This window comes from Topomyia yanbarensis, chromosome 3, assembly GCF_030247195.1.
Source record: "Topomyia yanbarensis strain Yona2022 chromosome 3, ASM3024719v1, whole genome shotgun sequence".
Taxonomy (NCBI): Eukaryota; Metazoa; Arthropoda; class Insecta; order Diptera; family Culicidae; genus Topomyia; species Topomyia yanbarensis.
In genome coordinates this window covers 120,215,919-120,223,715 of record NC_080672.1, presented here as the reverse complement: position 1 = coordinate 120,223,715, position 7,797 = coordinate 120,215,919, and positions in this window count along the sequence as shown.

The window sequence follows — 7,797 nt, the reverse complement described above, 5'->3', positions numbered from 1 at the left end:
ACATTGTAAAGAGCACAAAACCTATAAATAAAATTTTCGTTTAGACTTCGTTTCACCAGAATCCAACACTAACTTAAGGTTGAACAGAGAAAGCGCTAAAATCGAAAACGAAAAAAGTAGTTTTTTCCACACCGTATGCTAGAACTCCATAAAAATCAATCAGCAGTACTGTAACAACATTCTACATGAGCTGATTGATTTTTATGAAGATCTACCACACGGTGTGGAAAAAACTGCTTTTTCGTGTTTGATTTTTGCCCATTCTCTGTCCAACCTTAATCATAGGACTAAGCTAGCTCAGGATTGATGGTAGCTCCAAAAAAAACGAAAACACCTTTTGTGTTTCTGAGCAAACCCCTAGTCCTATGTGATGTTCCGCAAGAAAAGGAATTCTGATTAAGCTGGTGAAAATTGATGACATCGAAACTTGGTTTGACTTAGCAAGTCAACGCAATATGCACTACGCTATATTTCTCCTTAGTGTGCGTGAAGAGCGCAAACCTAAAACTAAATTAGTCATGTCACTAAGTTAGTATTGGATTCTGATGAGACGCAAATTTCATTACTACCTTAAATTAAGATATCATATGTTGTGCTATATGAACCGATCATGATGACTAAAGAGATCCTTTGTTTCATGCATAACTGAATTATATATTTTTATCTTTCTGAAAACAAGCTTTGATAAGTCATTAGATCTATCTCGAGATTGGTTTTATGTACGAAAAATTTTAAGTGGTCAAGGTGGGAGCATTTCAGTGCACAGCCTTAAGAATATAATACAATCATTCCGGTAGGTTTTTGATAAATTCGTAAATTTGCTTTGAAATCCTAACCACTATCTGTTGCACATGCTGTTTCAACATCTAATCATATTTATAGCATCAATTCTGCTTGATAATTGTACAATGCATTTTGAGTAGTCACTATTGGTATAAATTGGATGAATTGATGTTATTCTTAATTAAATCGATTCATTTTTTTCTCCTACGGTAGCAGACAAAGGGTTAAGTCGCCGGTAAACTCTAAGCTTGCTCATATGACCCTTCCACGCTTTTCTAAACTTTCTCCATTCAACTCCCTGCTCTCCCTTGAGTACTATGGTTCTTAATATATTGAAAAATATACTTCACCTTTCATTCCCTTGCTAATTAAATGCCGTAACAACAGTTGATAAAACGATTCCGTTGATGCCACTAAAATACCTTCCGACTTATCAAATTATATTGCAAGGGAAATATGTGTGGAATTCCTTGGTATTTGTCAAAACGTGATCGTAAAACTGTCCAACGCGAGTTTTGGAGTAATTAAGTGTCCTGTTTGATTACTTACAGATGCCTACTACTATTGCGGCTGGCGCTATTAACTAGACGATATTTGGATTCGAGAGACCCCAGCTCGTCGCTGTTTTGATATCTTATGACCAGTGCCATTTAGCACTTTTCTATAAAAACGATTTTTAAAGTTTGAGATTGAATATCTTAAAATGTACAAATGTTAGGAGCTTTTCGGAGAAGGCAATCCATGCTTCTGTTTTCTGTAGTAATCTCGCGATTTATGCGAAAATCGGTTGACAGGGGCGAATTCAGAAAAAAATTTCGGGATGAGTCTGAAATTTCGATTTTAAAATGAACATTGTACAATTATTAATATGTAATAACCTTATTTAAAGAGTATCAGTTTGACAATTTGACCATCAAAAATTGTTTGGAATGGTTTCGAGTTTAAAAATAATATAAAATCGAAACTAATTTAAAATTCTTCAACCAATATATAAATTTCGGAGGTGGTCCGGAATCCCAAGACCCTCCCCCTGGATCCGCCATTGTCGGTTGACTATATTGCCAGTTTTTGCTTAAAATGTAAACCGAGGTCACTCGCTTACGTGTCATAAGTGTGTATTGATGATAATATATGTATAAGGCTACATCCATTAATGTCGTAGCATTTTTTGAGTGATTTTCAACACCCCCCTCTTCCATCGTAGCATTTCGTCACAAACTTCTGAACACCCCTGATTACGACGTAGCTGCATGACCCCCCCCCCCGCTCCCCAAATCTGAGTTGTTCTAAAATTAGCAAAGATTTTTCAGTGTGATCAGTGTTAGTAGAAAGACTTAAAGATAAAAAAAATCGAAACGACACATGAACCATTCAATACAGAAATCAAGTGATTTGCTTATACTTAGGATTTAGGATCATTTATAAGAAAACGCTTTAGAAAATTGAAGTTGACTTCTAAATTTACTAGCAACTAATGCGTTAACAGTTGTACCGGCAGCTCTCAGTACAGCTTGAGTAGTACTGTCTTAACATCAATATTCAATAAGCTAAATAATGGCTTCCGTAGATTTTTTAACTTTATATGTTCTAAAATCAGTGTTTGCGTATAAAAGTGCTGGTGTCTCAACTGCAGCTGCAGGTATTCAGCCAATTATATACATTTATACATATCTAAATTTGAGTAGTATTCCGTAGTTCTGCTCAAACCGTTAACCTGTGGATTTCTATGATCACAAAATCATTAGCTTACAGGTAAGGAATCATTTGGAAATTTCCCTACTCTGGATAATCTGGAGTTTGCTAATCTTGTATAAGTTCGGTTTTTAATCGATTTATTTGACACGGCTCCACGAGTTAGCTTGATTGAGTCGTTGGTCTTTTATAGTACACAATGTATACAAAATAAAAAAAAAACAAATTCAATTCATGTCTATTGGATCATGCTGATGCAGATCCTTTTTCTTATGATTGATGAATGAATTGTACTGGCATTCAAACAGTGTGCCTTTTCTCACGTCATCGTACACGTTCATGTAGCCTTCGCTACAGTTTTTTTGCGCTCGTACGTTTATTGGAAATGAAAAAATCAAGTAGGGTCTTGGAGTATATTTAATTATTTTGTGCTTGACCCATGAAATTGAAGATTAAAAAAAAGTTTAGCTCAAAAAGCGTCTTTAATTGCATTGGAAAAATATTATTTTTCAAATTGTGCAAAAAAGATGCGTTAAACGCTAGATAATTCAATAAACTTCAAAATTTGTAGGGGATAGCTTGAACGGTTTATACGCACTGAAAAAAATCCTCATGATAAAACCATAAGAAATTAAACATCACTTTCATATTCGTTTCACGTTAAAATTAAAACATTAACACGCATTTCATGTGGTCTTTCAAATTATATTCAAACAAATTCCACGCGAATATGACATATTTTTCCATTGATTGTTGATTGCCATGCTATTGGGTCGTAAAGTATGAACTTTTCACATGACTTTCGCATGAGAAACATGTAGTGCATTTCTACATGTAAAACAATTGATTTCACCGATTCTTCTGTCAATTCAATCTATAAGTAAAAAGAAGTGATATTCACGTGTCATTCATTTCGGAAATTTTTGTCAGTGGTATTTCTTACGATGTGCTTTTCACACAATGTTCGCATGAATTCCATTAGAATACCATATTTCCCGTGCAACCGCATTTATATGCATTTATGTAATTCAATAGATTTTCAAATGATGTTAACATATTAACATAATTCGAGAAAATCAAAAAAAAGTTTTGTGTGCGAATTGCTTGCAGATAAAAACCGGTTACGTTTAAAGTTGTTTATCTTCACAAACAATGGTCCAATTAGCCTGAAATTTTCAGAGCATATTTATAAAATATGCTACTTTTAGAAAATGCAGAATGATCGATTTTTTTAAATTTTAGCTTAGTCATATACTATGGATTTGACGATTCTACTTTGCGGTTTTGATGTATTTTATTGCTATTACAAAATATACAAAAAGAAAGATAATGATTTTTTCAGGAATAAAATATCATGTGCTAACCAAGAAAGCTACGTAGCATGACATGACCCCCTGTCGTCACAAATCGTCACAAAAATACCAAACTCCCCTCTACCCCATATAATGCTAAGTCATTTATGGATGGACCCTAACGTGTCACAAATGTGCACAGACGATTTCATATAAAACAGAATGACAACTGATTCGTAAAATTATGCGTTATAGATCACTATGCCCAATGTTATACTTTTCCATGCGGTAGTAGCAATATCAGGTTACAAAATAATGGTATTGGAAAACAAAGTTTTAGAAAATTTTCCTCCTTTATTCGGGAAAAAATAAATAAAAGCTGGTTCCATTAACACTTTAGAGACAATATAATATTATTGTTGACGGGCGACTAGACGAAAAAACATTCTTCTTGCATCCTCCATCGTTACATTTCGGTATACTTTCCAAACCTAGTGGAAATTTCAAAAGCAAATTTATTCAATAATCTTGAAAATACAAGCCAACAATTTCCAGAAAAAAAACCATGGTAGGAAAAGTTTTGCTCTCAATCCAAGAACCAAGCTAATGATTATGGTTGATCTACATAGGAATTACGTATGTCATCCGCGACATCTGTTGGCTTTTTGGGTTCAATGAGCACTTGATGCTATGATTATTGTCTGGTTTTTTGTTGTCACTAGATAGTACAACTCGATCTATCGAGAAATTGGCGCTTGTCATAATCGTGTTTCGCTATATCCCACTAACTCAGCAGAATTTAAAAAATATGAAAACGCCACTTTGTAGAGTTTTTAATATTCAGTAACAGTCTTCCTTTGCATTGAAGTAAATAGAAGGGAGTGTGAAGTGTATCGGCTGTGTTGGTGATTATATTGTTGTCTCTATAGCTTGCGAATAGAGCTTCCATTTCCTGACGGTTTTCAGCTTCCCGGGATTCGGGAAGTAAATGATAAATTTCCCGGGAAATCCCGGGATCCCGGGAATACAGAGGAAAAATAAAAAGGTGAATGATTTTCTTGAAAACAGAAGAATAAATTGAAAAGTTTTCAATCCCGTTTGAACGAATATATATCTGTCCTAAAAGCAGTTGTCAGATTATGGAGATTTGGTGGTCTACATATTATTCAATAACTTGATAACTCGTCGATAAGCTAACGCAACTTCTTTCGATGATTTTTCTTGGTTATATGTATAACCTAAATTTTGGTAATTTCGATTACTATTGGGACGATATACTAAACGCAGCTACTGCAGTTACTGTCCAAAATTGGAATTCGTTGTTCTGATACGATGGAATGTGATCAATTTAATGCAAAGCACCTTCCTTAGTAATTTTGAATGAAAAGATCGGATTGGATGGATGCGCATGATATTGGACAGAAACACCGTTATGTATTTCTTTTCATACATCCAAAAATTTACAGAAATTTGTGTTATGGTTGAACAAATTAGACGAAATATGCATTCGATGAACCGACCAAATATTTCTGCACATTCCTTATTTTAAATAGCGATGGCGTTAGGCATGATATCACTATAAACCATCCCAGGTTTTGAGACAAACACTCATCGATTTTTTAATAAAATACCGCTATTTCCATTACTAATATGATTGCAAGGCCTTTCATTCAAGATCTAACTAATAAAATAAACTATAAAAAGAACTGTTACAAAATCTGATCAATAGGGTCATAGGTTCCAAAGATATCGTGCACATCACTAACGCTACTGTAAGGAAATGCTTCGGTACAACGGCCAGCAAATTAATTTATTTTGCATGAATATCAACATTCTTTAGCAATGTTTTTAGTAAGGCTTGGACTATACCTAGAAAAATCACGAAAGCATGTCAGCGAGCCTAAAGATATGATTGATCAGCAAATCAGTTTGAAAAAGCACAATCTGCATTCACTACTCACTCCAAGTGTTTGCCGGTAAAGATATTTCCTACAGAATTTCTTTCGCAGAACCTTAGCCTTTTGGAATAAATTAAAAATCATTTTTCCCGGGATTCCCGAATCCTGGGAAAGAGACAAAATAATTTCCCGGGAATCGGGAATCTCGGCAAATCCAAAAATCCCGAGATTCCCGGGATGGAAGCTCTACTTGCGAATTATTTCGTTAGAAATTTTCAATCCGGAGATATGGATTAATTAGTCCTATACAAACCAAAACCATGAAAAACAAATGGTCCACACTATAAACATAAGAAATTGAATACTTGGAAAAGGAAGTGGTCATTGAAAGTGTTTCTATACATAAAACTGCTTTTGAAACATGAACTTTCTTGAAATTACAAGTCTCATTTTCACTCATATTGATCATGGAAATGGTGTATTTGAGTTTTAAATCAGTGTCATTTGTTGCTACATAGTATTGTGTATGACAAAATGTAGGTAAATAAACTATCTATTCAATGCATAAACTCTGTAATCCTCCATAATTTACTTGTAGAGCATGGAGTACTCAAACGAAACGTGTACTGAATTATCCACCGTCTCTCAATTAATTATGACTGTCATTCAAACTTCAATTGAAGCGTTCTCAGCATAGAGCAAATGTAGGCAACTGAAACCTTTGTTATAAGTTAGAAGAAACATTATGCTTGCATCCTCCATCAAGAGTTCATGAGACTTTTTTCCCGGATATAATTTGTGGATATTTTTGGACTTTTATCCGTTGTTTTTCATAAAAGTTTATACCAAAAAAATGAAAATTCATTTTCAACGATATCATCACAAAACAGGTATTCTTAGTTTTGAAATGACGTATTTGAACATAAGTTTCATTTAAAATGCAAATGAGATATCAAGAGTTTTCCAAAACACTCGTGGAACGTCTCTTTTCAAAATTTTCATTCATATTATCCTGCTTAGTCAAATATTTTTCTGAGATACCCAACGATTTTCTTAGTCATAGTGCATATAAACGCTCAGTATAGAATTGAATTAAATTAAAGTTGATGTAGTTTTCTACTTTTGGTTACATGCCTCCCCTTAGTGCAACGTTTCGACGGCATATCCCTTTATCTTCAGGGGAAAGTAGGGTTTGCACACAAATTGGTTATTGTTTTCTCATAATACAAACATTTTAAATTTTTTCAGAACCACAAATTTTTTTTTTGACAAGTAGGATGTAATATTAAATTTGATTCCGTGATTGACTCCGCTCTACGGCTACTTCAAAATGCAAATAGTATTTATAAGGAAATAGTAGACAACAAATAGTTGTGTTTTCCAAAACCTTGGACATTAACAAATATTTCAGATTAGTAGAAGATCTTAGTAGAGAGAGAATGAGAAAGGGTGAGGGGGACGTGTGAGGAATGGTAAATGATAGTTACAGCCGTGACATTATTTTTATATATTATGGGATATCCTTACATCCCTATTATAAATACTGCAGCCGGTAACTTTTTCACCATGAGCAGTAGAACCCAAATCTTGCAAAAGAAACTTTTCGGTAGAAGTTTGGGATTTAAAAACGCAGTTGCTCTCGGAGGGGCCACGAGTACAAAATGAATGTGAATTATATGAGAAATCTAATATTTCACTCATAGGTGGATTACTTGGTGGAGTGTGTGTTCATATACCACTCTATCTACGTCACTACTGAACGCAATGCTTAATCCAACGGGTAAATATATCAACTCTGGACAAATGTTCGCATTAAACTGAACTTACATATTAATTTTTGAGAAATAGTTAGGGTGATGAGCCCATTTTCGCCATGTTTCTATTATCACCCTACCCATTCAAAGCCGTTGGTTAGAGCAGGGTCTGCCATCTTTGTTCACCGCATTGAGTCAAATGGTAGCACAACAATAGGGGCACTCGATTCGAGTTTTCATTGCGCTCAAACACGAGAATTTCACTGTTTCAGCGCATTTGTGTTATTATATTGGTTCTTAACAACGAATCAAAGCCGTTGATGTCAATTTTTACGCATTCCATTGATTGTAGGCCGAGGAATTAATGAATTAGTGAGG